The following is a 24,510-nucleotide window of genomic DNA, read 5'->3' on the forward strand; positions in this document are numbered from 1 at the left end:
AGAAGATGTTTTTTATAAAGCAAAACAGGAAGTTGGTCATTTTGTAAATGTTGTTTGTGATCAATCGGGAATCTTTGTTATATTTTTTGTAGAAGTTTCATTGAATTCGAAGTGTTAGTTTCAGGGGATATGCTTTTTTAAACAAAACAGGAAATCAGCCATTTTGATGTTGTTGCTTTTGATGTTGTTGATAAATCATGATCCCTTGTTGTATTTTTGGGTCACCCAAGGAAGCTTTCTGTAAGGTATAATTGAATTTGGAGTGTAAGTTTCAGAAGAGATGCTTTTAAAGTCAGTCATTTTGTTGTTGCTGTTGTTGTTGTTGTTTATCAATCGTGATCTCTTGTTGTATTTTGTAGAGGAACACCCAAGGAAGATTTTTGTGAAATTTTAATAAATTTGGCCTGGAAATTTCAGAGATGATTTTTTTTAAGCAATTGTTGATTTTGGACGGACAGACCACGGACAAAGACTGATCAGTGATCACAATAGCTCACCTTGGGCATTTGTGAGCTAAAAGGACTGGTATGTCAATGGTTTCTTTTGAAATAGGTCTATCCACACAGCAAGTTATATAAGTGTGTGACATTATGATCTAGGAATATGCATGCAATACCTTGAATAAAACCACAACAGCACAAAGAAACAACTTTTGTATTTTAGGCTTTTCAGATTAAGGTGAGAAAAACATGAGTTCACTTTATTGTGAACTAAATTCAGAAATTCACACGATTAAGTTAAAATCTGTCGAAATTTTGTTTTGACATACAATTTTTTTTATAAAAAGGCTCCAATCATCTAATGGATTTTTTGGCTTTTCCCTACTATCAACTCTAGTTGTGAAGATGAAGGTAGGATTGTTATTTTACTTCCTTACTTCTTTATTTCACAATGACCAACACAATTAAGCATTGAACGTTATTTTCTGGTGGATGGTATAAGGCATACAAAATTGAACTTTTTAGTAAGGATTATATCTTTTTCAAAACAGGGTACTTGTATGTAGGCTTTTTTTCAAATGAAATATTTCGTTTTCTATTATGCTTTATGTAAAAAAGTTATTATCAGCATTAGGTAGGAGTGTTCAAGTAACTTTAACGTTTTTAAATTACGTGTTTAAAACACACTTACGAAGAGGAGGCCAAAAACGGCCTATGCTCTACTGGCATGGCTCTTGTGATAATTTTTAATCCAGAGCATGTATGCTTGGGTAAAAGGCAACATACATATAGATCACGTTTTGTGTTTTGGTTACATGAAAATGTTGCACGATCAACATCTGAGGACAGTTAGTGTTGTTAGCAGATCTCTATTTGTCTCTGCATAAACTATTTTAATATGTGCCAAGTAAAGGTCATCTGACAAAAAATTGTTTTATATTACTGTATTCATGGTCAAATTTTCTGTAGTTTTAAAAATAAAGAAGTTGGTCAAAAGGTCAAAGTTAAGGGCATTCGATGACAACATTGATGCTCATTTGCAAAACTGTAGAAATGGTCTAAATATCATTGCTGTAGCTTTAAAAATAAAAAAAATCAAAAGGGGTGGGGCCAGCTTTAGCTCAAGGGGCATATTTTCAAATGCTTTGCTCGACAGTCATCATATGATTCTCCACAACAAACATCAAAGGTACGATCTTTGTGGTTTGAAACAAGAGGATTTTGAAAATTTTCTTAAATAAGTTTCTAGAAAAATTGTGACCCCAGGGGGCAGTGCCAGCTTTTTGACCCCATGGTCATAATTTGAACAACCCTGGTAGCAGATCACTAAATTGTGCCTTATTCAAAATAGCAAGTCCGAACCTTTGAACACCGTTGGATGGCCAGTTATAACCCCAGTGGCATAATTTGAACAAACATTCACAGGCAATTATGCTGAGATGGATGCGCGAAAACACAAACAGCTTTTCAAACATTTCCCAAATTAAGTGTACAAACTTGTGAACACTTGGTGTGGGCAGTACTGACCCCCGGTGCATATTTTGAACACATATTCTAAACGAATTTTGTTTCGATGAATGCGCGAAATACAGACAATAGAGCTAATAAATTGGCCTTATGGATTTCAGCAAGAACAAGGCGGAGTAATTGACAAAATCAACTGCAGAACCAAAAAGCAAGTTGTCTCCCTTTAATCCTAGACTTGACTTTACATGTTAACATGGCTACAAAAAGAATTCGCTCATGCAGACCTGACTAAAACTAGGTTAGCTAAAATATAATTTGTTTTTAAACTTTCACGGGCAATAATCTTGGCATTGTTTTGAAAGGAACCAAGCTCAAATATATATTTAAACACTGTACAAGTTTCATAGAAATACAAGCAAAACTGAAGATTGTATCGAGTTCACAAGCAATTGTTTACAGACGCATATACTACGTACACATAACCATCTCATAAGCTCTTTGGCCAGTAGATCTAACTACAACAAAGTATAACAAGAGTTGTAACAGAGACAGCGCGCTCGACTATTCCGCCGCTTTTCAGTGTAAGGATTGAAAAGTTTTGGCGAAACAAGCATGGATCACTGTTAGATGAGATTTTAATGCAATACATGATGTGCGGAGATATTAACATAAATGTGGTTCCATGCAAAATTTTAACCAGAAGTTTTAAGTGTAATAATAAAGGGCCATTATTTGCAAAACACAGTTATCTAACTTGGTTATTCAATTAGGTTGGATGGTTGTATACCATTGTATAAAGTCTCAATGCAATATATCAAGTAGTTGCTGAGATATTATCCTATGTGTGCTAACATGCAAGACCTTAACCAGAATTTCTAAGTCGCATAATAAAGGGGCAAAAATTATTTAATATGAAAGATAGAGTTATCTTACTTGATTAGATAAGAAGGTTAAATGGTTGGGAGCCTGTGTGTAAAGATTCAATGCAATACATGATGTATTCGCTGAGGTATTGACTCTCAAGTGGTTACATGCAAAACCTTCACCAGAATTTCTATGTTGAATAAAAAAGGGGCCATTATTTGAATTTAATGCAATCTTGAGTTATCTTACTTGGTTATTTAAGTAGATTGGATGGTTGAGTACCATTTAATAAAGTCTCAATGCAATTCATCCAGTAGTTGCTGAGATATTAACCTATGTGTGCTTACATGCAAAACCTTAACCAGATTTTCTGAGTCGAATAATAAAGGGCAATTATTTGCATTAAATGCAAACTAGAGTTATCTAACTTGGTAAATTAAGTAGGTTGGATGATTGAGTACCACTATATCAAGTCTCAATGCAATACCTCAAGCAGTTGCTGAGAAATTAACCTATGTGTGCTTGCACGCAAAACCTTAACCAGAATTTCTTAGTCAAATAATAAAGGGCAATTATTTGCATAAAATGCAATCTAGAGTTATCTTACTTGGTTAATTAAGTAGGTTGGATGGTTGAGTACCATTGTATCAAGTCTCAATGCAATACCTCAAGTAGTTGCTGAGATATTAACCTATGTGTGCTTGCACGCAAAACCTTAACCAGAATTTCTAAGCCAAATAATAAAGGCCTATATTTGGCATTAAATGCAAAGTAGAGTTATCAAACTTGGTTAATTAGGTAGGTTGGATGGTTGAGTACCATTGTATAAAGTCTCAATGTAATACCTTAAGTAGTTGCTGAGATATTAACCTATGTGTGCTTGCACGCAAAATCTTAACCAAGGTGTGACGCCGACGCCGACGCTTGGGTGAGTAGTATAGCTCTCCTTATTCTTCGAATAGTCGAGCTAAAAAGGGAAAGGGCAGTGCCTATTTGGTATGTTGGGTTGGGTAGCCAAAACTAAATGTGTTTTTTTTCCGAGGTCTAATTGGTCAGGAATTCTTGTGAGCTTATATGTTTTTAAATAATAAGCAGGGTTTTTTTATGTTTTGTGGCCAAGCTGACAGAGAATGTTCTAGTAGAAGAGAATGTGTAGTAGACATATATAGGACTGCAGGGACACACCCGTTACATGGAAGACGCACGTTTAATGCAATCCAATTACCTTTTAGTTCTTGAAAGAAAATCTAAATATATAAAGTGTTCTTTTCTAATGGAGAAATATAAAAAATCACTCAATATATGTTTCAAAACTAGGACAAAAAAAACACAAAAATATGGCAGTGATTAAAAATATATTAACAAATTACATAGACCATGGTTGCCAAAGACTATTAATATTAACTAATGCTTAAAAGTCACTCAACTGCAAAAAATGTAAATAGATATAGCTTGTTACCTATAACATAAAACAAACAAAACATATAAATCATGACTCCAAACCAAATAATAAGAATAGCAAAATGAACAGGCTTCAAACAAATAGCAGAACTACCAAACAGAGCCAAAAACAAACCTTAAAACACTGACTTCACGCATTTAACATGTCATACATAAAAGAGCTAAAACCAAACTAAAAATATACTAGACTTCATATTTACAGCATGGTTGCCATGGGGAGCCAAAAACAAACTAACAATACAACAGACTTCACATTTATAACAGGGCTGCCACGAAGAAACAATAAAATCTAACAATACAAATGGCTTTAAAACCATATGAATTTTACAACAAAAAGAGAAAAACAAACTAACAATACACAATAATCCATACATATAGCAAGACAACCTTAAAAAACAGCAACATACAATCTTACAATACACCAAACCATACATATAGCAATCGAGGCTACCAAAAAACCAAATCCAAACTAACAACACAACAGTCTTCATACATATAACAAGAATTAACAAGAATTAACTAAAACAATCAAATTACTTTAAACATATAAAAAGTTTACAAGCAGACCATTAAAACACTCTAACAATACAACAGAACGTGTGTATAAAGCATGGATTCTGTAAAGAGCAAAAAGCAAAAACAAATACTTCATAAATTATATGGCATGGCTACTTTACGATTACAAACACAAATTGTGATGCATCAGCCTACAATTCCATAAAATGACAACCATAGAAAAATAACAAAGAAACAAACAAAAACAATACAGAGCCAAAAGAAGACAAAAAGTTCAACAAACTACATACAAATAGCATTGCTATAATTAAAGACTTAATTTCCCAGATTTCTTACAACTAGAATGGCGCACTACTCTAAAACAACACTTAAAAAATAGTTACAATTTCAACACACTTCATACCCATCATGGGTACCATAACAGACAAAAACAAACTAATATTACTATATGCTCTAAGCAAGGAAGCATACCATAAAAAACATAATAAAAGTACCAACACATTTTAACCGACACATGTGGCCATAACAGGGGAAAAAACAAAATAAAAAATCACAATACAAATACATATAAAAAGACTTCTATATCATGATCAGATTAACAATACAGTGTCACACACAATAAGGTACAACAAACCTTATGCATGAAACATGGTTTTAATAATGTTTCACCAATTAACTAACAATAAATCAGACTTCATACTATTTGCATGGCTTCTTCAAAGAAAACAAACACTAAAATACACACAACTTCATATATAATAATTGTTTTAAACAAAACATGGCAATTCAAAATATCAAATACATAATTATGGTTTTGCTACTAATAAACCCCAAAACAAACTTAGATTACACACACCTTTTACATATAGAAAAGCTATCATAAAAAGACAAAGAAGCAATTCTCAAGACTTCATTCAAATAGCATGGCTGAAATAAAGAGCCAAAACAAACTTACAACACAGCATACTTCATAAATACAGCATGGATATAAGAATAAGAATAAACAACAACAATAAAACACAAGTCATACACAGAGGAAGGCTTTCACAAAAATAGCAACACAACATATTGAATATATGTGACATGGCTTCGAAAAAGACACTAAAACAAACTAACACTACATCAAACTCCATACACAGAAAATGGCTTTCATAAAATACAAACAATATAAAAATACAACATATTCAACCCATGTTACAATGAAGCATGGCCATCATAAAGATAAAAAGATAACAATACATAAGCCTTCATATGTTTAGCATGGCCACAATGAAGAGCCAATAAGAAAACAACAATACACATATTGCAAAAATAGAGCATCGCTACAAGAAGGAGCCAAAAATAAACAAACAACAAAATCAATACATGTAGCCTGGTTATCATAAAAAATAAAAACCTATAAATGCACCATCCTTCTACATATAGCATGGCTGACATAAACTGACAATAATCAAACAGACAATACACAAGATTTTATACATAAAGCATGGCTACAATAAAGAGCAAAAACAATTCTAACAGTATTCCAGACTTCATACATATAGCCATAAAAATCAAACTAACAATACACAGGCACTTACATAAATATATATAAATGTTATTATATATTAAAACACAAAATAACTAACAACACAACAGATAACAAAGCATGGCTACCATAAAGAGCCAAAACAAGCTAACAAGGCTATAATAAAGAGATAAAAAACACTAACAATACACCATACTTCATACATTTGATGTAGCATGGCTACAGTGAAAGGTCAAGCACAACTTATCAATACACCATACTTCATATATATATATATATATATATATATATATATATATATATATAACATGGTTATATATAAGAACCTAAAACAACCTAACAGTACACCAGACTTCATTCATCTAATATGGTTACAATAAAGAACCAAATACATGTACAACCTAACAATACCTCAGACTTCATACAGGTAACATGGCTACCATAAAGAGCCAAACATAATCTATCAATACAACATATTTCATACTTAGAGGAAGGCTATAATAAAGAGCCCAAAACAATCTCATATTACCCCAGACTGAATACATGTTGCATGGCTTTAATAAAAAGCCAAAACAAACAATATACCAGGTTTAATAAATAAAAAAGATAACATTCTAATAATACAATATTATAATACTTCATACATATAGCATGGCTGCAATAACATGACAATTGTAGTCAAACTTGCACTACAACAGACGTTATATGCATAGCATGGCTACAATTCATAGATTTTAAAACTTAAAAAAAACAATACACCAAACTTTAAACATGTAGGATGGCTACCATATAAAGCCCAAACAACAAACAGTATGCCAGAATCTATACATAGATATTGCATGGCTACAATGATAGTACAAAAGCACACTTACAAGACAACATACTCCATCCATTTGAAATGGTAAGGTAAAAATAAAAATAAACCTGGGAGGGAGTTTTAAATAATCAACATAAATCAAAACATATACCATAAAATATAAAGATCTAAAACAATCAGTATGGAGCCAAATCAAACGTAAGAATAATGTGTATAAGTTGTAATGGCCTATAAGAAGATGCAAAGAAAAACTTACAGTACATCATACTAAATGCATAAAGCTTGGCTTTACAAAGAGTAAAAACAAACTTAAGAGTTCAACAGACTTCATACATATGGCATGGCTTCAACGAGTAAAGCCAAACTTACGATAAAACAGACTTCATACAAGCATCCGCTTAACAAAGAGTAAAAACAGACCAACAATACAATAAGATTCATAAATATGCATGGCTAAACAAATGGAAAAAACAACAAATTTACAAAACAGCAGATTTCATAAACACAGCATGGCTTTACAAAAAGGAAAAACAAACTTACAATACAACAGACTTATACAAACAACATGGCTTAACAAACAGTAAAAACAAACTACAATGCAAAAGATTTCATACATAAAGCATGGCTTTACTAAACAAACTTACAATACAACAGACTACATACAAACAATATGGCTTTACAAACAGTAAAAACAAACTTACAATGCAAAAAAATCATACATACAGCATGGCTTAACAAAGAATAAAGAGAGTAAACTTACAATACAAAAGACTTACAATACAAGAGCCTTAATACATACTAAACATACAGCATGGCTTTACAAAGAGTAAAAACAAACTTATAATACAACATACTTCATACATACAGCATGCCTTATCAAAGACTTTACAAGGAGTAAAAACAAACTCACAATACAACAGACTTTATACATACAGCACTACATACATATATACTTCATTCATACTATTTACATTTATAATATACAATAAATTAAACGAGTACACTAAGCTTACATTACAGCATGGCATTACATACAGTAAAAACAAACTTACAATACAATAGGCTTCATAAATAAACATGGCTTTACAAGTAAAAACAAACTTACAATAAAACAATGTTCTAACATAGAGCATGGCTTAACAAAGAGTAAAAAACAATCTTTCAAAAATACTACAAATGTTATACATACAGCATGGGTTAACAAAGAGTAAAAAAACAATCTTCTAAAAATACTACAAATGTTATACATACAGCATGGGTTAACAAAGAGTAAAAAACAATCTTACAAAAATATTACAAATGTTATACATACAGCATGGCTTAACAAAGAGTAAAAAAACAATCTTCCAAAAATACTACAAATGTTATACATTCAGCATGGCTTAACAAAGAGTAAAAAACAATTTTACAAAAATACTACAGATGTTATACATACAGCATGTCTTAACAAAGAGTAAAAAACAATCTTACAAAAATATTACAAATGTTGTACATACAGCATGGCTTAACAAAGAGTAAAAAAACAATCTTACAAAAATACTACAAATGTTATACATACAGCATGGGTTAACAAAGAGTAAAAAAACAATCTTCTAAAAATACTACAAATGTTATACATACAGCATGGGTTAACAAAGAGTAAAAAACAATCTTACAAAAATACTACAAATGTTATACATACAGCATGGGTTAACAAAGAGTAAAAAACAATCTTCCAAAAATACTACAAATGTTATACATACAGCATGGCTTAACAAAGAGTAAAAAACAATCTTACAAAAATATTACAAATGTTATACATACAGCATGGCTTAACAAAGAGTAATAAAACAAACAATCTTCCAAAAATACTACAAATGTTATACATTCAGCATGGCTTAACAAAGAGTAAAAAACAATTTTACAAAAATACTACAGATGTTATACATACAGCATGTCTTAACAAAGAGTAAAAAACAATCTTACAAAAATATTACAAATGATGTACATACAGCATGGCTTAACAAAGAGTAAAAAACAATCTTACAAAAATACTACAGATGTTATACATACAGCATGGCTTAACAAAGAGTAACAAACAATCTTACAAAAATACTACAAATGTTATACATACAGCATGACTTAACAAAGAGTAAAAACAATCTTACAAAAATACTACAGATGTTATACATACAGCATGGGTTAACAAAGAGTAAAAAACAATCTTACAAAAATACTACCAACGTTATACATACAGCATGGGTTAACAAAGAGTAAAAAACAATATTACAAAAATACTACAAATGTTATACATACAGCATGACTTAACAAAGAGTAAAAAACAATCTTACAAAAATACTACAAATGTTAAACATACAGCATGGCTTAACAAAGAGTAAAAAAACAATCTTCCAAAAATACTACAAATGTTATACATTCAGCATGGCTTAACAAAGAGTAAAAAACAATCTTACAAGAATACTACAGATGTTATACATACAGCAAGGCTTAACAAAGAGTAAAAACAATCTTACAAAAATACTACAAATGTTATACATACAGCATTGGTTTAACAAAGAGTAAAACACAATCTTACAAAAATACTACAGATGTTATATATACAGCATTGGTTTACAAAGAGTAAAGACAAACTTACAGTAAAAGTTATGCAAAGCACTTCTTACATATACCATGGCTTTAAATATAGGAAAATCAACCTTACAATACAACATTTTCTTTACTTACAGCATGGCTTTACTAACAGTAAAAAACAAACTTACAATACAACATATTACATTCACACGGCATTGCTTTACAAACAGTAAAAACAAATTACAATTCAATAAGCCTCATACATACAACATGGCTTTACAAAAAGTAAAAACAAACTTAAAACACACCATACTTCATACATACAGCAGTTCTTTGAAACCAGTAAAAACAAACTAACAATAAAACAGACATGATACAAACATACATCATGCCTTTATAAACAATAAGGACTTTACAATGCAACAGACTTCATATTTACAGCATGACTTCACAACCAATAAAAACATTTTACAATATAAAGGACTACATGAATATAGAATAGCTTCACAAACAGTAAAATCAAACTTACAATACAACAGACTACATACATACAGCATGGCTTTTCAAAGAGTAAAAACAAACTTACAATACAATAGGCCTTATGCATACAGCATAGCTTCCAAACAGTAAACACAAACGTACAATTCAACAGACTCCTTAAATACAGCATGGCTTTACAAACAGTCAAAATAAACTTACAATACAACCAACTTCATAAATACAGCATTGATTCACAAACAGTGTATCATCCATGCAATACAACAGACAACATACATGAAGCATGGATTCACAAACAGTAAAACAAACTTACAATACAAATGACTAACAAGACAAAAGCCTTCATGCATACTTAACACACATCATGGCTTCACATGAGTAAAAACAAACTTACAATACAACAGACTTCTTACATACAGCATGGCTTTACAAACAGTAAAAACAAATGTACAACACAAAAGACGTATTTCATATAGCATGGCTAAACAACAAATTACAATACAACATAATGCACACATACAGCATGGCTTTACAAACAGTAAAAACAAATAATGATACAACAGACTTCTTACATGGTTTACAAACTGAAAAACACTTACAATACAAAATACTTCATACATATAGCATGGCTTTACAAACAGTTAAAACAAACTAGCATTATAACATACTTCATACCTATAGCATGGTTAAACAAACAGTAAAAACAACATTACAATACAACAGACTTCTAACATATAGCATGGCTTTACCAACTGTAAACAAGAGGCCCAAAAGGGCATATGCTCTACTGGCATGGCTCTTGTGGTCATTTTAATCCACAGCATGTATGTAAGGGTAAAAGGCAACAGACATATAGTTCACATTTTGTGTGTGGGTTACCTGAAAACGTTGCACGTTCAACCTCTGAGCCCAGAAAGAATTGTAAGCAGATTAGTTGCATGAACTATTTTAATATGTGCCAAGTAAAAGTCATCTGACAAAAAAAAATCTTTCAAAACTGTACTCATGGTAAAAAATTCTGTAATTTTAAAAATTTAAAAAGAGTTGGTCAAAAGGTCAAAGTCAAGGGCATCCGAGGACAACATTGATCGATTTGAACAAACATTCGCAAGCAATTCTATAGAAATGGATGCAAAAACACATAAAAAGATTTTCAAACCTATCCCAATTTAATTTTACCAAACCTGTGAACCCTGGGTGCGGCCAGTAATGACCCCAGGTGCATAACTTGAACAAACATTCACAACCAATTTTGTTAAGATGAATGTGCAAACTACAAACACTTAGAGCTAAAAAAAATGGCCTTTTGGCTTTCAACAAGAACAAGGCAGAGTAATTCACAAAATCAACTGCAGTACAAAAAGCAAATTCTCTCCCTTAGTCCTAAACTTGAGTTTACACATGTAAACTTGACTAAAAATATAATTCACTCATGTGGATCTGGCTAAAACTAGGTTAGCTAAAAATAGCATTTCTTTAATTGAAAACTTTCAATACCCTTTATCTAGGTATGCATATGCGAATTTGGCCGGTTTTCGAAAAGAACCAAGCTCTAATTATTATCTAAATACTGTACAAGTTTCATCGAGATACAATCAAAACAGAAGACTGTATCGCGTTAACAAAAAAAAATGTTTACAGATACACGGACACACGGACGCACGCACGGACGCACATACTACATACACATTACCATCACATAAACTCTTCTGGCCTTTGGCCAGTAGAGCTAAATACTAACGTACAACAGACTTCATACATACAGTGAGGCTTTATAAACAGTTAAAAGAAAATTACAATACAACAGACTGCATACACACAGCACGGCTTCACAAACAGTTAAAACAAACTAACAATACAACAGACTTCATTCATACAGCGCGGCTTCACACACAGTTAAAACAAATTAACAATACAACAGACTTCATTAACCAAGCTGATATTAAAATGCAATTCACTGAATAAGCCAAACACAAATTTACAATATACTTCCTCATATAATAGAACATAGACTATTGCTGCCTAAATGAGCCAAAGCATTCAATATCACTTGATACATGGGTTCTTGATGCAGCAATTATGGCTTTAAAGAATCCAAAAACAAACCAACAACACTAACACAAAAATTCCAAGTTTAACACAAAACACTGGAAAAACAAGACAATATATGACACGAACTTACACACACCAATGTGCCATTAAGAGGAGCCAAAACAACCTGACGTAACATTAACAACATAAGCTTGATGCATTTACTGTGGCTATCATAAATAAGCAAAAAATAAATAAAGCCAAAACACCACACTAAAAAATCATGATATAAAGAAACTGATGCTTCCAAAACAGAACTTAGAATACATAAAAAACTTAAGACACTTGAGCACAATCATGTCATACACTAACATTGGCTACCATAAAAATAGCTAAAAACACAGCAAATATAAAACATTTTTTCCGATATAGATCTTGCTATAAAATGAGCGTTAAAACACAATTAAGACAACATCATTCAAGTCACTCAATACAAGTACTGTGGCTACAATACAGACACAAGTTTAAAAAACCAACACTACTCTAATAGTATGCATAGCATAAACCAAAGTTGAGCAAAAATATGTTTCATCAAAGCATAATACATTTACCATGACTAACATTAAAATTACAATAAAATCCTGAAAAACATATATCATGGCTCAAATCAGAAAGGCAAAGTAGTTCTAACAATACAAAGAAGAGTAGAATGTTACTTTGCATGTTTATGAATGTTGTTGCACCTACTTTTTGAACATACACAATCCCCATGAAAAAAGAATGTGAGTAAACAATAATATATTTATAAGTCTGTTGATTGTGAAGTTTTTGGCCTTTGATAATGAAATATATTTAGATTTAGTTTCAAAGAACTTACTTTATACTTTGTAAGATTGAGATTTTCTGTACACCTTTTGAGAATACAAACAGGACGTTATGCACTCATAATGTACCTCGTAATAATATACCTTTTAATGAAAGATATTGTTTATGTTGTAATCATAGGGACATAGAGGATGAATATCACCTCATAAGTATTTGTCCATGATATCATCAGTGACATGTAACTTATATAAAACAATGCTGTATATAATGTATATATTCCATCTGTATTCAACTTCCATCAGTTATTGGAATCATGTAATAAAAGGATGCTATGAATGTTTGTAAATATATTAAAGAATCAAGTGTTATACTCAACTCACTTAATAATTTATCTTGATATAGTAGCTCTGAAACATACCCTCACTGCCAAAGTTAACATATTACTTATTTGGTATTCAATTTACATAGTATGTTTGCTTATTTCATATTTCATTATATTCTGATTGTAAGTTTAGACATGTGGCATGTTTATATGTATAACTGTATGTATTACGACATGTACACTTGTAAAAGTCAAATAAACTGTCTGTTCTATTTTGTTCTTCTAGGTCCTTTCGTTAATGAAGTTTATGGCTTCTTGTAGATCCTTCTTTGAATAAAGTTTTAGACTTCTTGTAGATCCTTTCTTGAATGAAGATCTTTAATACTTTGAGGTCATTTCAAAATGAAGATCTTTGCTTCTTAAAGGTTCTTTCTTGAATGAAGTTCTTGACTTCTTGTTATGGTTTCTTTCCTGAATGAAGTTAATCGTTTCTTGTACATGTAGTACCTTTCTTGATTAAAGTTCTTGACTACTTGAAAGTCTTTCCTTGAATTAAGTTCTTGACTTCTTGTATGTATGTCCTTGAATAAAGTTCTTTCAATAATTAGGCTATTACATACTTTAAATTCCTTTCTTGAAAGAAGGTAGTCACTACCTGCTTGTGATCTTTTGTTATTTTAATTGTTTCAACTCTAATCCCAACCAGGGGTTTGACTATGGTCTCAAAGAAATATTAAATTACTGCAAACATTAATGTATACACAAATTTATTAATACAGACTCACCTTAAGACCACAATAAACAATACACCAAAGGCTACCAATTAAAGAATAAGGTTTTAGTGGCAGGTTTGCGGTTTGGTACTGGGCTTGTCCATGCAGTTTTCAGCATTAGAAGAAGAGAAGAAATGGTGCCAGAAGAAAGCGGATGATTGAAATATCCTTTGATTGATGTATAGTGACTGTGTAACATCGGGAAGGACACACACACACATATGTTGAATGTGGTTATATTTGGAAGGACAACGAAATAAAGTGGTTGTGGTTTTGTTTAAAAGGACACAGTCATATTGAGACTGTGGATTTGTCTTGAAAGACACAGACATAAGGTGACTGTGGTTATATCTTTAAGGACATAGACATATGGTGACTATGGTTACATCTGGAAGGACACAGCACTATATATTCAAATGAAACTACTAATGGCCAGACATGATTTTTGCTAGAAAATAAAAAAATAGGGCTAAAAATTAAAATAGGGCTAAAACACTAACCCAAATTACTTTATCTATGATATACTAATACATCTATTTTATGCATCATCTATGATTCTTTTAAAATGTATACAAAAATTACCTATGGTCATTCACGGCAGGGTATCACAACTTCAAATGATGGTTAATGAAGCTTATTTGCGGGGTTTCTGAGCAATTGATACTATTCATTATGTTTCATTTTTGTTAGTCTATTTTAGTTCTTAATACATTTCTATTGATTCTAAAATTTCAAATTCCATCAAGTTAACAGAGCCCTGAAGGCCCTGTATCGCTCACCTGATCCAGATTCGAACTTGGCCTAAAGCTAAGCAATATAAACATTCTGACTAAGTTTCATGAACATACAGTCACGAATGTTACCTCTAGAGTGCTAACAAGCTTTTCCTATAACTTGACATAATGAACTAGTTTTTAACCACACATAACCCGGATTAAATATTGGCTTAGAAATTATTAATATAAACATTCTGACCAACTTTCATAAGATACAGTTATAAATGTGATCTCTAGAGTGTTATTAAGCTTTTCCTTTTCTTATTAACGTGACTGGTGCCTCCTACCTTGAACTCGTTCCTGCATTATTTACTGCCTTTGGTCAATTCTTCAATTCTTTCTCTGCCCATGGTAAGTTATGATATTGTCCAATGTTGGTTATATCGGCTTATACAGTAGGTTCTATCAGCATCCATGGTTGTTTCTATCAACATCCAGGGTTGGTTTTACCAGTGTCCATGCTTGGTTCTATCAGCCTCCAGTATCCATGGTTAGTTTTCAGTACGCATGAAAGACTAAAAACAGAACATTTTGGTCATGCCATCTAGTTTTCCATATACCATGCTATGTCCTATCTAATCATACAAGTTCCTTTCTACATTATGCAACTCAAAGTCAACCTTTTAAGTTTAAACCACTTGTCCCCTAAGCACTTCCATGAAAGGCCAAGTTAAAAACAAAACACATGGCCTGAAAGAGTTTTATAAGGCCACCTTAGGAGCACTTCTGTTAAACAATCTGGCCTGTTGTTAGTGGAGAGTAGATTCCATTGATTTATCGTTATATAGTGAAACTAGCCCTGCATAATGTTGGCAAGGTTAAAGCAATCCAACATAGCTTGAACAAAAAATATAAAGGACCTTTAAGTTGTAATTTATATATATACTGTATACAATTACTGCATTGATTTACCTTTATCTTTCACTTAAGTGTATGCTGACCATCCCTGACTGTCACTGCCACCTATGGCCATCCAACCACAATTATTCTAAACCTTTCAAAACCTAAGGTTATTCTAACTAAAGATTGCTTTTTGAAAATGCGCTTGTCCCCGCTATTGTGTGTTGGTATCTGAGAAAAAATAAATGATGAACATGAAATTTGTAATTTTGGACTGGAGATGAACCAACAGTGAAGTTTATTCAACCGTATTATATATTTAAGCGAAAAAGAGTTGTTGATTAATCCTGGAAAATGTAAACAAATTTTGCATTGTTTGAAGTTCCTGGGCGCAAGCGTTATTCAATTATTGAATGGAAACCATTTTTTCAGCTCAATATAATCATGACCTTGACCTTTGACCTACTGATCATAACATCAATAGGGGTTAAAGTGTTCTTGAGTTACTGAGCGGTAATTGTTTCTTCACATCAATGTCACAGCAACCTTGACCTTTGGCCTATTGATCTCAAAATCAATAGGGGTCATCTACTAGTCATGACCGACTAGCATACCAAGTATGAATTTCCTGGGTGCAAGCATTTTTTATTTATTGAGCGGAAACAAAGTGTAATTTTCAGACTGACGGTATTAAGTCAAGTATTAAGTTCCTGGGTACAAGAGTTCTTTAGTTATTGAGCATAAATCATTTTTAAGCTAAATGTCACCACCAAAATATCATTTTTTACTTGAAGATAATCTTGAACTTTAAACTTTTGATCTCAAAATCACTAGGGTTCACCTTCTAGTCATGATCAACTAGCATACCAAGTATGAAATTCCTGGTTGCCAGTGTTTTTTAGTTATTGAGTGGGAACCGTTTCTTCAACTGAAGGTCATGGTGACCTTGACCTTTGACCTACTGATCTCAAAGTCAAAAGGAGTCATCTACTAGTCGTGAACAACTAGCATACCAAGTATGAAGTCCCTTGGTACAAGCTTTTTTTTAGTTATTGAGCAGAAACCATGTTTAAGCTTAAGGTTACTGCCAACATATCCTTTTTTTCCTGAAAGTAACATTGACCTTTGACCTTTCCATATCAAAATCATGCACAACTAGCATACCAAGAATGCATTTCCTTGACTCGAAGGATATAAAGTTATAGAGCGGAAACCATTTCTTCACCTCAAGGTCACGGAGACCTTAACCTTTGACTTTGTGACCCCAAAATCAATAGTGGACGTCTTCTAGTCACAACCAATTAGCATAACAAGCGTTCTATAGTTCTTGAGTGGAAACAAAGTGTGATGTACTGACTGACCTACGGACCGATGGACTGACATTCTGACTGATGGACAGGGCAAAAACAATTTGTCTCCACATGAATGGGGGAGACATAAATATTAACTGTGAGCTTGATGAGGTTATTTGGCACATTTTATTGTCACTGTTGAAATGGGAGGTCAATATGGGGGTTTCTCTCAAATGCACAATGATATAAAACCACTTACTTCTTGCAATGCCTTAAGAGCTAATGCTACATAAGGTCATTAATTGGTTCTATAAACTTATTTATCTATAGGTTCACACATGCATTCTGGAAATTAAAGACACATTTGTGCTAAATGATAACAAATAATGTTGTTTTCCATTGGCAATCACATTTATGACAAATTTGCAAAAGTGGTACCAATCTGAAAAAAGGCTATATTTCGGAGATAATTTTTTAAAACATTTTCTTAATTTGATATTAGCAGAGCACTAAAACTTTTAGGCTGATTTGGTATGTCAATTTTAAATTCAAACTTTTATAAGAGTTTGAAATGATACAGTCATATTGCTGGCTATTTACCAACAATTCTGTGTAACCGAGTAATTGCAATTATCACAATAAACTATAGTTTTTGAAACATCAGAATACAAATAATTATTGTCTTATTGCCTTTTCTTCGACTTAACCATCTTTATTAATCCGCTGACCGTTTTCAAGCCATTCCCTAACAAATCAGCTAGATATGACCTGATGATCTCTTTATTTCATATCGTGTTAGACTTGTATTGATCTTTATGCGCGTAGCTTTATTAAAAAAAACGATTATTAGGAAAATTGCTATCAAATATTCGCGACACCTTTGCCGTTTCTAGCCAGAATATTGGGTCACGGTCGCTCCCCGCTCCTACATGACTACAATGGCACGATGGTATATAATCACTAGTAAAAATGTCAACTTGCCTTGTCAACGTTTACCAAAGTACATCAGTTATTATTTTGGAAAAGTCTTGCATCCTTTTGTAAAACAAACAAAACAAAGCTTAGGCAAAGGAAGTCTGGAAATTAATATGCAAAAGCTTACCATGCTGCTCAGGAAAATTATTTCTGGCTAGAGATGTTGCATTCACAGCTCTGCTGGTAAATCAGACTGATGCTTCAGAAGTCCATGTACACCCACAGCAGTATCTGCAAGAGGAGCGTAAAAATCTAGATAACTGCATACAGGGTAATTTATTTAAGAAGGTTTTATCTAGCATTGAGACATTCACAGTTTTGGTAAAGAAGAGGCCGATAAGGGCCTATGCTCTACTGGCATGGCTCGTGTGGTCATTTTTAATCAAGAGCATGTATGTATGGGTAAAAGGCAACAGACATAAATATTACATTTTGTGTTTGGGTTACCTGAAAACGTTGCACGTTCAACATCTCAGGACAGAAAGTATTGTAAGCAGATCCCTCTGCATAAACTATTTTACTATGTGCCAAGTAAAGGTCATCAAAAAATGCTTTTAAACTGTACTCATGGTCGAAATTTATGTAGTTTAAAAAAAAAGAAGTTGGTCAAAGACACGGGTATCAGATGACAGCAATCAAAATCAATGTTTAACATTAATGCTCATTATGAAATGTGTTGCTTGTCATTGCATTATAGTAACAGTTACTTTGACCTTAGGGACCCTAAACGCAATCTCATGAAAGGTATCAATAATATCTTCCTTCATACCAAGATTGATTAAGATATGTCAACCTTTTAATGTAATACTAAAGTTATTCAGCTTCAACTTTTTTCTATTTTTAGAAACAGTGACCCTGACCTTGTATCTAAGGACCCCAAACGCAAACCTATGAAAGGTGTCCATAAACATTTCCTTAATACCAAGTTTGGTATGTCAACCTTAACTAATACTTTAGTTTCAACCGTTTTACTATTTTAGTAACAGTGACTTTGACTCTAATTAGGACCCCAAACACAAGCCATGAAAGATATCCATTAACTCTTCCTTAATTTCAAGCTGGTTCAAGATATGTCAACCTTTACTAAAGTTATTTAGTTAAAACTTTATTTTTTATTTTTAGAACCAGTGACCTTGACCTTTGAAACCCAAAACGCAATCCAATGAAAGGCATCTTTAAAGTCTTCCTTTATATCAAGTTTACTCAAGGTATGTCAACCCTAACAAAAGTAAATCTGTTTTAACTGTTTTTTTAAGTAACAATGACCTTGACCTTAACTCTAGGAACACCAAATACAACCCCATGAAAGGTATACATAAAATCTTCCTAAAGGTCAAGATATGTCTACTATTACTGAAATCGTTCAGTTTCATATGTGAGTTTGACGCCGCCTTTCTGCCCACCCCAATACCGTCATTTGTCGTCACATAGTGAAACCTAGTTAAAAAGGATATATTTTCAACGTTTACAATTTATTAATTTGACGTTTAATAATCAGTGCATGACAATATTCTGTAAAACATGCATTTAAAATAAATGTGTATTTAAATTGGCGAGCACACATGCATTTGAAATATAAATGCAGTAAAAAACACTTTAACTTTGATGATTAGTTGAATATTTCCATATTTAAAAACAAAGTTTAGTTATTATTCAAACACAAATGATTTCATGCTAATTGTCTATTTTTATTGTAAGGTGATTAGACACTCATAAATGTTTGTGGCCGAATGAATCAGATATTATCATCACTTACAAAATATGCACAAAAGGGCATGTTTACCTAGATAAATGTCTTAGGCCTGGAAAATATGCAATGAAAACGGTAGAATTGTATATTTTTTTGACAATGCCGATATACAGACATGTTTGTGTTCTCAATACGGAATTTAAATTAGTTTCACGTAATCGGACAATTTATTTTTTATGTGGCTGCCAAATACATGGACTTTTGCATTAAAATAGTATTGTTTCACGTATCTTTGTTTTGAATATGAAATGCAAGAGTGATATTACCTGAAGGTGAATGTGAAATTTTAGCAAAATGTTCTTCTTGATATGCTTTTTTATTATGACTACGGTTACCATATTGAAAAGAAACCTCACTCAGGTAGAGATACATGTACATGTGGGTTGAATACATCTTCAATGTACCTTTAACATATCGAAGACTACCGCTGTTGAAACTTCTTTCTGTGTTATCATCTGTGTTTTAATATATCAGTCTACCCTGTCAGCTCCTTTCGAGTCCATATTGTGAATCTGCAATGAAGGACAGCATGCATGGTTAGACTATGCATAGAAGTGAAAGAACCATATACTCTAGGGGAACTAGCTTGTGCATCTTAAATCACACTGTCTTATGGGAGAGTGGGTACATCTATGCAGCATTATTGCAATTGTATTAGTATTGGAGGATAGATCATGCCAACTCGAGTATGTGTTTACCACCATTTTGGTGGTAGTTTTGGGATATTTGAAGCAAAATGAACACAACAGAACTACCAAGAAAGATTCATAATTATATGGATTGAAATTTTATGATACTGCCACAATTTAAGAAATACAGTGTTTCTTTTACGCTATATAAATGTATATAGAAATCTTGTTTTTGTTTAACAAAGGTTGTAAGGCTAATTTCTCCACTTGAAAGGAAGTGATTAACAATACCCCTTTGAATACTCTTTTTTTCATACTTATGAAGTGCTGTCCAGATTTTCTTTTTTCCTGAAATCACACCTTTCACCACGGTTTTTCTTATGGGTAAACTCAAAACGGAAGTATTTTAACTGAATTCCTGTTATTTGACCTTTTAAGTGTACCCAGTTATTAAAAATAACAAGAGCTGTCACAATATGTGACGAATGCCCCCGATTGTGACATTGACCTATGAACAAGGTCAGTACATGAAAAGTTGATCTTGCCTTTACATGTCAAACACATATGGCAAGTTATTTTAAATTGCCTCTAGACATAAAAAATACCACCCATACTTGACAACCGACACTGTTATGTCCTTATATATGCAGCATTCCATTGTGAATAAACACCCAAGTGTGACCCTGACCTTAGACACATCGTCTTGGTAGGTGGAACACATGTGGCAAGTTATTTTAAAATCTGTCCATACAAGGGAAAGTTACAGCCCCGACACGACAACTTATACTCTATGTCCTTATATGCAACACTCCGTTGTGAATAAACACCTAAGTGTGACCTTGACCTTAGAGGTAGGGACACAGGTTTTGCACGCGACACGTCATCTTGGTATGTGGAACACATGTAGCAAGTTATTTTAAAATCTGTCCATACAAGGAAAAGTTACAGCCCGGACATGACAACCTATACACTATATCTTCATATGCAGCACTCCGTTGTGAATAAGCACTTAAGTGTGACCTTGACCTAAGAGGTAGGGACACGGGTCGTGCACGCGACACGTCGTCTTGGTATGTGGAACACATGTGACAAGTTATTTTAAAATCTGTCCATACAAGGGAAAGTTACAGCCCGCACAAAACAACTTATAATCTATGTCCTTATATGCAGCACTCCGTTGTGAATAAACACTAAGTGTGACCTTGACCTTAGAGGTAGGGACACGGTTCTTGCACCCGACACGTCGTCTTGGTATGTGGAACACATGTGGCAAGTTATTTTAAAATCTGTCCATACAAGGGAAAGTGACAGCCCCGACACGACAACCTATACTCTATGTCCTTATATGCAGCACTCCATTGTGAATAAACACCCAAGTGTGACCTTGACCTTAGAGGTAGGGACACGGGTCGTGCACGCGACACGTCATCTTGGTATGTGGAACACATGTGGCAAGTTATTTTAAATTCTGTCCATACATGGGAAAGTTACAGCCCAGACACGACAACCTATACTCTATGTCCTAAATGCAGCACTCCATTGTGAATAAACTATAAGTGTGACCTTGACCTAAGAGGTAGAGGCATGGTTCTTGCACGCGACACGTCGTCTTGGTATGTGGAACACATGTGGCAAGTTATTTTAAAATCTGTCCATACAAGGGAATGTTACAGCCCGGACACGACAACCTATACTCTATGTCCTTATATGCAGCACTCCATTGTGAATAAAGACTAAGTGTGACCTTGACCTTTGAGGTAGGGACACGGGTCTTGCACATGACACGTTGTCTTGGTATGTGGAACACATGTGGCAAGTTATTTTAAAATCTGTCAATACATGGGAAAGTAACAGCCCGGACACGACAACCTATACTCTATGTCCTTATATGCAGCACTCCATCGTGAATAAACACTAAGTGTGACCCTGACCTTAGAGGTAGGGGCACGGGTCTTGCACGCGACACATCGTCTTGGTACGTGGAACACATGTGGCACGTTATTTTAAAATCTGTCCATACAAGGGAAAGTGACAGCCCGGACACGACAACCTATACTCTATGTCCTATATGCAGCACTCCATTGTGAATAAACCCCTGCTGCCTGCTTACTCGCAGTATTTCATTCAGTTGAGGTAGGGGCACGGGTCTTGCACGCGACACGTCGTCTTTGTATGTGGAACAAATGTGGCAAGTTATTTTAAAATCTGTCCATACAAGGGAAAGTTACAGCCCGGACACGAGTTATTGAGCCGGACACACGGACGGACGGACGGACGGACGGTGCGATTTTAATATGCCCACCTTCGGGAGAATAAAAATGATTTTAAATAAACAAGAGGGCCCTGAAAGCCCTGTATCGCTCATGGGATCCAATAAAGATCATAAAGAATAACATTCAGATCAAGTTCCATCAATATATGGTCATAAATGTGACCTTAAGAGTGTTAACATGCTTTTCCTCAATTTGGCCTGGTGACCTAGTTTTTGACCGCACATGACCCAGATTCGAACCTGAGCCAGAGATTATTAATATTAACATTCTCACTAAGTTTACTGACGATACAGTCATAAATGTGACCTCTCTAGTGTTAACAAGCTTTCCTTTAATTTGACCTGGTGACCTAGATTTTAACCCCAGATGACCCCATATCAAACTCGTCCAAGATTTTATTGAGGATAACATTCTGACAAAGTTTCATTAAGATTGTGCCAAAATTGTGACCTCTAGAGTGTTAACAGTTAAATTGTTGACGATGGACGATTGATGGCAGACGACGACGGACGACGGACACAGGGCGATCACAATAGCTCACCTTAAGCACTTCGTGCTCAGGTGAGCTAACAATCATCCTGCACACTGAGAGGACTTGTCGACGCCTGCTTACTCGCAGTATTTCATTCAGTTGCCTGCACACTGACAGGACTTGATGATTGACTGCAAACTGACTGAATTTGATTCTCATACCTGCACACTGACAGGACTTGGATGATTTACTGCACACTGACAGAATTTGATTCTCATATTTGCACACTGACGGGACTAAGGTTTGGAATCGTACAGAAGAAATACTATCGATAATCGTTCAATGATCGATTATTACAGTGGCGGATCTACCGGGGGGCACATAGGGCCCGTGCCCCCCCCCCCCCCAGCGGCCGGCAAGTTATGTTTTTTGAGGCACACATTTATTGAATTAACTGTACAAACAAGTTGTTTTGCCACAATTTAAATTTTATGTAAGCATTTGAGCAAATAAACAGTATGATTTTGGAGTGTATTTTAGTATAGGAAACGACAAAGTCTTTTTAAAAATGACATCGGGGCCCGATCATTTTATAAAAAGAATCAGCGCCATTTTACACAGACAGCTGATCAAAAGTAGACAATTATTGCTGCAGTTATACGGGTAAGTTGCTTTTCATAATTTGTCATTGTGTGCCAATAAGATGTGTGTGCATGACGTGCATTTAACAAAGTTTAAATTCAAAAAGTTTCCGCTTTGAAACTTTCTATTTCGTCCTTTATTATCGTATAGTTATCTAAAAAATATGCTAGAGCCCTTGTAAGTAAATACATAACAATTTATTTGAAACAACTTTTTTGAATTTGTTGTCAAGTTGTTTTTACTTCAGATAACTTAAATTTATAATAATGACATTCAAAGTACCTACAATACCGTTGAGAGCAATCAATATACTTTGTGAAGGTTTATATAGCACTAATTTTAAAGCATAAGTATGGGTGTCTGAGGTGGACGAGTGGTTAATGACTTAGCCTGTTAGTCCGTCAACCCTGGTTCGATTCCCCAGAACGGTTAGATATCTTTGTTGTTTTTTGAAAGGTTTATCTCAGTAAATGATATCTTTTTAATTCAATTTATCTGCCAAACATCATTGACAGAGAAGACAAATGTTTATTCCATGTCATTATACGATTAAACTAATACATTCAAAAAAAGTTTGATATGTTTATAATTAATTGTGCCCCCCCCCCCCCCCCATTTAGAGAGTCCTGGAGGCGCCCCTGTATTAATCGATTAAATTATAATTTGAATCTTCATATTAAGGTCAATGTGAGGTCTTGGCTGCAAATTAACTTGTGCCTAACATAGCCTAAATCGCAGTGATGATATA

The 24,510-nt window shown here is 33.6% G+C and overlaps 1 long non-coding RNA gene across 2 annotated transcripts in view; it reads right to left on the reverse strand.

Annotated features, from left to right (window-relative positions):
• LOC128218486 (uncharacterized) overlaps nucleotides 1-24,510 on the reverse strand; it is a 42,090-nt gene that overhangs the window by 4,717 nt on the left and 12,863 nt on the right. The window contains exons 4-7 of one of the 2 annotated variants that reach the window (XR_008258386.1): nucleotides 20,151-20,258; nucleotides 18,124-18,227; nucleotides 15,802-15,960; nucleotides 15,177-15,404 (exon numbers count right to left, since the gene is read on the reverse strand). This is a non-coding gene — a long non-coding RNA (uncharacterized LOC128218486). The remainder of the gene's footprint in view (nucleotides 1-15,176; nucleotides 15,405-15,801; nucleotides 15,961-18,123; nucleotides 18,228-20,150; nucleotides 20,259-24,510) is intronic. The other variant, XR_008258387.1, reaches the window with a different exon arrangement.

Source organism: Mya arenaria, chromosome 14 (assembly GCF_026914265.1).
Source record: "Mya arenaria isolate MELC-2E11 chromosome 14, ASM2691426v1".
NCBI lineage: Eukaryota > Metazoa > Mollusca > Bivalvia > Myida > Myidae > Mya > Mya arenaria.